Source organism: Eretmochelys imbricata, chromosome 4 (assembly GCF_965152235.1).
Source record: "Eretmochelys imbricata isolate rEreImb1 chromosome 4, rEreImb1.hap1, whole genome shotgun sequence".
NCBI classification, from domain to species: domain Eukaryota; kingdom Metazoa; phylum Chordata; order Testudines; family Cheloniidae; genus Eretmochelys; species Eretmochelys imbricata.
This window is the reverse complement of record NC_135575.1, coordinates 9345718-9356006: the sequence shown is the minus strand read 5'-3', so window position 1 is coordinate 9356006 and position 10289 is coordinate 9345718.

Sequence of the window (10289 nt, the reverse complement as noted above, 5' to 3'; positions counted from 1 at the left end):
GTGTAACTGTAACTGCTTTTGTGTTGCTGTAGATATAAAGTTTCCATAACTACTAATTAAGAAATCAGACGAAAATATGTTAATTTGAAATGATTTTATAATGCAAACAGGCATGTTGCAAGATATGTTTTAGTTAGATCATTATTCCATTTTTACAACTTTGCTTTGTATATATGCAAATATAAAGCTTTCATGTTTAAATGTTAAATGGCCTTTCTGTGAAAATAATCAGTTGCTTTTTTTTTTTATGGTAGGGGGGCCTCTTACACTTGGCATAGTTCAGGGCCTCCGAATGTCACAATCCAGCTCTGTGCACATTATAAAATTATCATTTTATATTAGAGTTAATCTGGAAATATAGTTAATCTGGAACTAAACCATCTGGAAATAGTTAATCGGTTCATCTATGTGACATCACCAAGGGAGAGGAAGAGGCATATCAAGATGACCCACAGATCTATTGTACAGCTGATTGTTTCAGAACCATGACAAAGACAGATACTCTTGACCTCAACAGTAATTTAATATAGGTGAAAAAGATCAAGTAGTAGCTTCAGTAGAAACCTTACAAATATATATAGCACACATATGTAATAAGGAAACATGTAATCCCTAGTCCACATAATAGCAAGTTTACAGTAAATATAGTGTTCCTTCCCCCTTTTCCCCATTCCCCGTACATCATGAGAGCTGTCAGGATGGATTAGATTGACGAGGAGCAGCAGGAGAGAGCTGGATCTGGTAGCTTCCTTAAAATGGTCAAGAAATATGCATGTAAGATCAAAGAAATATGTAAATATGCACAACAAGGCAGAGCTAAGTGGGTTACAGTTACAAAAAGAGATACAGTCAAGCTAAGAGAGTTCAATTTATAGGTTACTAGAACGAATCATAGAATCATAGAATATCAGGGTTGGAAGGGACCTCAGGAGGTCATCTAGTCCAACCCCCGGCTCAAAGCAGGACCAATCCCCAACTAAATCATCCCAGCCAGGGCTTTCTCAAGCCCGACCTTAAAAACTTCTAAGGAAGGAGATTCCACCACCTCCCTAGGTAACGCAATCCAGTGTTTCACCACCCCCTTAGTGAAAAAGTTTTTCCTAATATCCAACCTAAACCTCCCCCACTGCAACTTGAGACCATTACTCCTTCTTCTGTCATCAACTACCACTGAGAACAGTCTAGATCCATCCTCTTTGGCACCCCCTTTCAGGTAGTTGAAAGCAGCTATCAAATCCCCCCTCATTCTTCTCTTCCGCAGACTAAACAATCCCAGTTCCCTCAGCCTCTCCTCATAAGTCATGTGTTCCAGTCCCCTTATCTTTTTTGTTGCCCTCCGCTGGACATTTTCCAATTTTTCCACCTCCTTCTTGTAGTGTGGGGCCCAAAACTGGACACAGTACTCCAGATGAGGCCTCACCAATGTTGAATAGAGGTGAACGATCATGTCCCTCAATCTGCTGACAATGCCCCTACTTATACATCCCAAAATGCCCTTGACCTTCTTGGCAACAAGGGCACACTGTTGACTCATATCCAGCTTTTTGTCCACTGTAACCCCCTAGGTCCTTTTCTGCAGAACTGCTGCCGAGCCATTCAGTCCCTAATCTGTAGCAGTGCATGGATTCTTCCATCCTAAGTGCAGGATTCTGCATTTGTCCTTGTTGAACCTCATCAGATTTCTTTTGGCCCAATCCTCTAATTTGTCTAGGGCACTCGGTATCCTATCCCTACCCTCCAGCGTATCTACCTCTCCTCCCAGTTTAGTGTCATCTGCAAACTTGCTAAGGGTGCAATCCACACCATCCTGCAGATCATTAATGAAGATATTGAACAAAACCGGCCCCAGGACCGACCCTTGGGGCACTCCACTTGATACCGGCTGCCATCTAGACATGGAGCCATTGATCACTACCCGTTGAGCCCGACAATCTAGCCAACTTTCTATCCGCCTTATAGTCCATTCATCCAGCCCATACTTCTTTAACTTGCTGGCAAGAATACTGTGGGAGACCTTGTCAAAAGTCAAGGAACAACACGTCCACCGCTTTCCCCTCATCCACAGAGCCAGTTATCTCATCATAGAAGGCAATTAGATTAGTCAGACATGACTTTTCTTTGGTGAATCCATGCTGACTGTTCCTGATCACTTTCCTCTCCACTAAGTGCTTCAGAATTGATTCCCTGAGGACCAGCTCTATGATTTTTCCAGGGACTGAGGTAAGGCTGACTGGCCTGTAGTTCCCAGGATCCTCCTTCTTCCCTTTTTTAAAGATGGGCACTATATTAGCCTTTGTCCAGTCGTCCGGGACTTCCTCCGATCTCCATGAGTTTTCAAAGATAATGGCCAATGGCTCTGCAATCACATCCGCCAACTCCTTTAGCACTCTCAGATGCAGCACATCCGGCCCCATGGACTTGTGCTCGTCCAGCTTTTCTAACTAGTCCTGAACCACTTCTTTCTCCACAGAGGGCTGGTCACCTCCTCCCCATGCTGTGCTGCCCAGTGCAGTAGTCTGGGAGCTGACCTTGTTCGTGAACACAGAGGCAAAAAAAAGCATTGAGTACATTAGCTTTTTCCACATCCTCTGTCACTAGGTTGCCTCCCTCATTCAGTAAGGGGCCCGCACTTTCCTTGACTTTCTTCTTGTTGCTAACATACCTGAAGAAACCCTTCTTGTTACTCTTAACATCTCTTGCTAGCTGCAACTCCAGGTGTGATTTGGCCTTCCTGATTTCACTCCTGTATGCCGGAGCAATATTTTTATACTCTTCCCTGGTCATTTGTCCCATCTTCCACTTCTTGTAAGCTTCTTTTTTGTGTTTAAGATCAGCAAGGATTTCACTGTTAAGCCAAGCTGGTCACCTGCCATATTTACTATTCTTTCTACACATTGGGATGGTTTGTCCCTGTAACCTCAATAAGGATTATTTAAAATACAGCCAGCTCTCCTGGACTCTTTTCCCCCTCATGTTATTCTCCCGGGGATCTTGCCCATCAGTTCCCTGAGGGAGTCAAAGTCTGCTTTTCTGAAGTCCAGATAGTGGCTTTCCTATGAGTTTACATTTTGGATTTAGCAGCCATTGTTCCCTCCAAACAGATTCATTTGGTAAAAATGAACTCGGCTGTGGGGAAGTTACTTCTTGTCCTGCTAACAGGTTTTGCCTGGTGTATTTGCTGCTTTGTGCACCTCACTTTGTTCATCTCCATGGTAAAAATAAAATGGTCCTTGAGAGGTAGAGTCCTCAATGTGCACTCCACCATTTTGTACTTTAACATGAAATAAGCTATACATTTGGAAAATCAGATCTTATGCCCAGTTCTGTGGCCAGTGGCAAAATTCCCTTTGAGCTCAGTGTGGACAGGGTTGAGATGTGCTTCTACAATAGCAAAATGTTATAAAAAAAATTTAACGGGTCCAGCTTTCAAAGTTAGGAGCATAAATACCCATTTGCTGAGCCAAAGGACTGATTTTGGTGCCTGAATCAGAGCTTAGGTCCCTGCAATGGATATGTTGCTGCCTAAAGATGGATTTACGTGCTGAACTTTCAGCCCCCCAGTTTCAAGGATGAGCCCTTTGTTTAGATGAATACTAATGCTGAAATGGTTCAGGAATCTTTTTTCTGAAACAGATGGGATGGAGGCACAGTGAAGGTGCCCTGCAGTGTGTGAGAGCCTCAAGGAAGGACATATGTCAAAGTGACCCTTTTTATGTTCCGTCCATGTCACTGCCTCTTCCCTTTTCCACTGTCTGCCCAACCTTATCAGCCCAGCCATGAGCTCACTTTGCACACCTAGAGATAAGTCCTGTTCAGAAGACGATCACAACAGTCTCTCCTGCAGTGTTGCATCAGCTCCCGTTGTATGGGGAGACTTTGGCAAACCAGTAAAGTGCCTGAAACCACTATGGCTTATTGCTAAAAGCAGCCAAGTCAGCAGGCTGTAAATTGGCCATTTAGCAGACTCAGTTTAACCAAGGCGGGGGTGGGGGGGTTAGGTGCCACAGAGAGGACAGCTTGACCCCTCACCCTTCCTGATAAGAATTGTGTTGAAGTTGCTGATACGTGCATCTTAGAAGAGCAGGATTCAGGGGAGGGATAGCTCAGTGGTTTCAGCATTGGCCTGCTAAACCCAGTGTTGTGAGTTCAATCCTTGAGGGGGCCATTTAGGGATCTGGGGCAAAAATTGGGGATTGGTCCTGCTTCAAGCAGGGGGTTGGACTAGATGACCTCCTGAGGTCCCTTCCAACCCTGGTATTCTATGATTCTATGATTGGCCCCAGGAATGTCTATTGGGGCCTCAAGGCTGCAAACTCTGAAAAAACCCACACCTTGTTAATCGATAATCAGAAGGAACCTCTCGCTTGACCATTGAAACTGCTTATTTAACAAGTTTGCTTTAAGGGACATGTCATTCTATTACTAATGTATAAATAAGGGGGAAAAGTTTAAGGTGGGGGAACTCTTCAGGCCTGGACTCTCCCTCTGGATGCATCTTGTGTTCCCCGCCGGCAGTGTCTGCCGCTGTGCCACTCAAGAGCCACACTCAGCTTTGGTAATTATCAAGGGTTGGGGGTGTTTTACTTACCTGTTGCGGACGTGCGTATAAGTGCTTGAGACTAAGTAAAGTTTAGCTTTAAGTGGAAGCACTCTTGTGTTGTCCTGTTTTTGCCAGCCATCTATCGGTCGGACGGCAGTGTCTCCCCTGATAAATTTCCTGACACCACCTCGCACAGAATAAAAGTTACCAAGAGCTTTGATTTGGAAGAACCCCAGGTAACACTGTTACTAACAAACCACCTCCATTAGACAACAAACAACAAGGGGCATTGCAAAGGCTGGTTACTGTACGTTCAAACTAGAATTGACCAAGGTTTGTAAAGACCCTGTAGGAAGTTCTTTTCCACCCCTTCTGCTAGCAAAAGAAGATTGAATGCTATTTCTTTAATGGGGTCAAGGGAGTGCAGGGAATCAATGCCAACAGCTTGTTACTTATAAGCAACCCTACAGTAACAAACTGATATAATTGGGGGAGGGATGGGACATTCACTAAGGACAAAATTCCAGCTCCGCTCTGCACATCAGGTTTCAGTTCCATTGGAGGGTAGGGATAGGGTTCAGACGGACCTAGACAAATTGGAGGATTGGGCCAAAAGAAATCTGATGAGGTTCAACAAGGACAAGTGCAGAGTCCTGCACTTAGGATGGAAGAATCCCATGCACCACTACAGGCTGGGGACTGACTGGCTAAGCAGCAGTTCTACAAAAATGGACCTGGGGATTACAGTGGATGAGAAGCTGGATATGAGTCAGCAGTGTGCCCTTGTTGCCAAGAAGGCCAACGGCATATTGGGCTGTATTAGTGCAAGCATTGCCAGCAGATTGAGGGAAATGATCATTCCCCTCTATTCGGCACTGGTGAGGCCACACCTGGCGTATTGCATCCAGTTTTGGAGACAGTCCAGTGGAGGGCAACAAAAATTATCAGTGGGCTGGGGCACATGACTTCCGAGGAGAGGCTGAGGGAACTGGGGTTGTTTAGTCTGCAGAAGAGAAGAATGAGGGGGGATTTGATAGCAGCCTTCAACTACCTGAAGGGTAGGTTCCAAAGAGGATGGAGCTCAGCTGTTCTCAGTGGTGGCAGATGACAGAACAAGGAGCAATGGTCTAGGTTGCAGTGGGGGAGGTCTAGGTTGTATATTAGGAAAAATTATTTCACTAGGAGGATGGTGAAGCACTGGAATGGGTTACTTAGGGAAGTGGTGGAATATCCATCCTTAGAGGTTTTTAAGGCCCAGCATGACAAAGCCCTGGCTGGGATGATTTAGTTGGGGATTGGTCCTGCTTAGAGCAGCGGCTTGGACTAGATGACCTCCTGAGGTCTCTTCCAACCCTAATCTTCTATGATTCTATGCTCGGCTCCCAGTATTCTGTTATTATTTGCACCTTACATGGTCAGTGGAGATAAAGGCCCCATTTTACTAAGTTCTGTACAGACATTCAGTGAGACAGTGCCTGCCCCAAAGAGATTACAGTCTAAGTGGACGAGATGTTTATATATTATTATTATTTGTATTACGGAAGTGCCTAAGGAGCCCCAGTCATGCACCAGGGCCCCATTGTGTGAGGCACTGTACAGACAGGCATAGAGAGGTGAAGTTACTTTCACACAAGTGACCAGGCAGAGCAAGCCGGGTCTCCTGAGCCCCACTCCAGAATTCTGAGCTATGGACCATGCTGCTTGCCACAGATTCAGGCTGAGGCACAGTCCTGTCTACGGGGAAATCTGGGAGGACCTGAGAGGAGAATGGTAGGATTACATTTAATTTTGTGTAACTAATTTAAACCTCTGGGCAAAAAAAAAAACCAACCAACTCAAAAACCAAAGCCAAACAAGTTCATGGCCAAATCTCCATGGCTGTTGTGAATGTATCAGTAGAGCAGTGCAGTCAAGTGGAGATCTACCGAGTGGATCTAAGACCAGGATTTTGCCGTGAGGAAATACTTCAATTTCATGTTTCCAAATGGGTATTACCAGAAGGGAGCAGGAAAAATGGATTTTAAAAAACAATAAATATCATGACATGGTCCTTTTAATGAGGTGTGAGGAGCTAGCTCTCTAGACCCTGCCCCATAGGGTAAAGATGTTTTCCTGAGCTTTAGTGCTAACAACTTTTGCTTTGTTTCATTTTGGCTCCTGGAGGCATTTTCAAGAGCTGTTATGTAATCCAAGAGAGGGAGGAGAAGCCATCCAGGGAAGGACAGAGACCCTGATGTCACTTGCATACCTGTTAACGTCACCAGAAATTGTCATTAGTAAAATATCTGCTGAATTTCCATAATCTTTTAGAGCTTTAGTATCATCTCAACAGGAAGGAAGTAGCTGCAGGCAGGGCCAATCAGAGCAGGGGGCAGGAGGGCCCTTTGGCCTGTACCTCAAGCTCAAAGGGGGCCTCAAATTTAGACACTTGTTAATTTTTTGGCATTTGATAAGTTTTGCAACTTGTTTTTATGTACATCCATATCAGACCAAAATGTGACGCACACTCTCAGCTTAGAGCTGCACAGTTTAGAAAATAAGCGATGTGATTTGGTAAAAGACATAATTTTTTTGTTAACTGTGTAGCAGGGCAGTTGTCCTGCTCCTGAAAAAGGTAAGCTGATTGGGTGTGGCTGCAGCTGTGGCCGCTTCACCAATCAGACCACAGCTGGCCCTGACAAAAGGACCGAGCGCAGAGCTGGGTCAGATTCTCTCTCTCTCTGGAGAGAGAGGGGCCTAGCCGCCTGAAGGAGCCAGGGTACCTGAGGCTGAGCAGTGCTCAGGAAGGGCAAAGGAGCTGGGGAGCTCCAGCCTGGCAACTCCCCAGGCTGAGGCCTTGGTTAAGGCCAAAGCAGGCACTGGGGTTGCAGAGCTGCAGCCAGGGGATCCGCAGAGGAGCTGGTCCAGCCCCTTTGCCAGTGATGAGTGGCTATTATGGACTGCAGCTTGCCCCAGTAAGAGGGGGCTAGATGATGACTGGCAGTAATCACTGAGGCAAGGTGGGGATAGATGGTTGGGGGCTCCCTGGGGACGGGAGGCCCAGAGCGGGGGTACTGTGCCGGGAGGGACTCGGAGGCCCTAAGGCAGGCGAGACACTGGCCTGTAGACGGTGCTCTGGGCTGGACAAGAGCTAATTCCCAAGACGACCTGTGGGAGGTGCCGTGCTGGTGAGTCTTTGTGGCTACACATGGTGGAGAATATGGGAATAGATACAAGGAGCAGGGCAAGGATTGTGGGACTATTGCCAGACAGAGTAAGGGGATGATAGATCCCGGCTACACTAGGGTTTTCTTGGCGGAGGCCCCAGTTGCCATCCCTGGTTGGGCCCTGGTGTCAGCACCCCAGCGGAAGGGGGCAGACGACCTGCAAAGGATCTGGGAGACTCAAGAGGGACTATGGGAGGTGCAGTGGGCCCTCCACAAACAGTTGGGAAAGCGGGCAAGGGAGCAGCGAGCCCTGGTACAACTCCTTCGGAGGAAATTCCAGTGGAGCCGCCAAGAGCATGAAGGAAAACCGAGCTCCAGGGCCAGGAGGCCTGGGGCAGAGTGCAGGGCTTGTTATGCCTGTGGGCAGTGGGGACATTTGAGAGGGGACTGTCCCTACTGGGTTGGGGGCAAGAAGCCTCACCCAGGACAGGGGAAGGGATAAGACCCTAGGAAGGCCCATTGCGTGAAAAAACTCAAGAGGGGACTGACATGTTGGACCTGTGGGCAGCGAGGGTACCGATGGAGGGATTGCCCAGGTCCAGGGAGGGCTAGACCCACGAAGGAGTGAAAAAAGCCCAAGGCAGCGAGGACGTGGGGAGCCTGCTGGGGCTGCCAGAAACTGGGCCACATTAAGAGGCACTGCCCCCTCAAGGGAAGAGAGGGGCTGAAGACGACAGGCCACCAATGGTGGAGGCAGTAATGAGGACGGAGGGGACCCAGCGGGAGGTTGGGACCCAGGCCATCTCTGGGCATGTCTTGACCACAGGGACCCAGACAGAGTGAGGCCTGCAAGAGGCCAGGACCCAGGTGGTCATGGGACAGCCACAAAATGAACTCAGACCCTGAGGGTGGAGGGTCTGGGAGATATGGACCTTCAGGCATGGCTGGAGGCCATGAAGCAGGCCCACTGGAAGGTGGAGGCACACACGTGGGAGATGGCCAGAGGCTGGGAGGCTTCAGAGATGAAGTGGGTGGGCCTGGAGGGGCGGCCCAGGCCAAGAGTCCCCCATACCCCCAGGGGTGGGGATTTTGAGTGGGGGAGGGTGTAGTGGGGCAGTTGCCCTGCTCCTGAAAAAGGTAGGCTGATTTGGTGTGGCTGCAGCTGTGGCCGCTTCACCAATCAGATCACAGCTGGCCCTGATAAAAGGTCTGAGCACTGAGCTGGGTCAGATGAGAGAGAGAGAGAGAGAGAGAGAGAGAAAGAAGGGCCTAGCTGCCTGAAGGAGCCAGGGTACCTGAGGCTGAGCAGTGCTCAGGAATGGCAAAGGCATGTCTAGTTGGCAGCCGGTGTCAAGTGGAGTGCCCAGGGGTCGGTCATGGGGCCAGTTTTGTTCAATATCTTCATAAATGATCTGGAGGATAGTGTGGGTTGCACTCTCAGCAAATTTGCAGATGATACTAAACTCGGAGGAGTGGTAGACACGCTGGAGGGCAGGGATAGGATACAGAGGGACCTAGACAAATTGGAGGATTGGGCCAAAAGAAATCTGAAGAGGTTCAATAAGGATAAGTGCAGGGTCCTGCACTTAGGACGGAAGAACCCAATGCACAGCTACAGACTAGGGACCGAATGGCTAGGCAGCAGTTCTGCGGAAAAGGACCTAGGGGTGACAGTGGACGAGAAGCTGGATATGAGTCAGCAGTGTGCCCTTGTTGCCAAGAAGGCCAATGGCATTTTGGGATGTATAAGTAGGGGCATAGCGAGCAGATCGAGGGACGTGATCGTCCCCCTCTATTCGACATTAGTGAGGCCTCATCTGGAGTACTGTGTCCAGTTTTGGGCCCCACACTACAAGAAGGATGTGGTTAAATTGGAAAGAGTCCCGCGAAGGGCAACAAAAATGATTAGGGGTCTGGAACACATGACTTATGAGGAGAGGCTGAGGGAACTGGGATTGTTTAGTCTGCGGAAGAGAAGAATGAGGGGGGATTTGATAGCTGCTTTCAACTACCTGAGAGGTGGTTCCAGAGAGGATGGTTCTAGACTATTCTCAGTGGTGGAAGAGGACAGGACAAGGAGTAATGGTCTCAAGTTGCAGTGGGGGAGGTTTAGGTTGGATATTAGGAAAAACTTTTTCAGTAGGAGGGTGGTGAAACACTGGAATGCCTTGCCTAGGGAGGTGGTGGAATCTCCTTCCTTAGAAGTTTTTAAGGACAGGCTTGAGAAAGCCCTGGCTGGGATGATTTAATTGGGGATGGGTCCTGCTTTTGAGCAGGGGGTTGGACTAGATGACCTCCTGAGGTCCCTTCCAACCCTGATATTCTATGATTCTAAGGAGCTGGGGAGCTCCAGCCTGGCAACTCCCCAGGCTGAAGCCTTGGTTAAGGCCAAAGCAGGCACTGGGGTTGCAGATGGGCAGTCCGGGGACAGGCAGAGGCAGCTGCTCCAACCCCCTTGCCAACGATGAGTGGCCATTACAGACTGAAGTTTGCCCCAGTGAGAGGGGGCTAGATGATGACTGGCAGTAGCCAATAAGGCAAGGTGGGGATAGAGGGTTAGGGGTTCCCTGGGGAGGGGAGACCCAGCAATGCCCCTCTGCCAT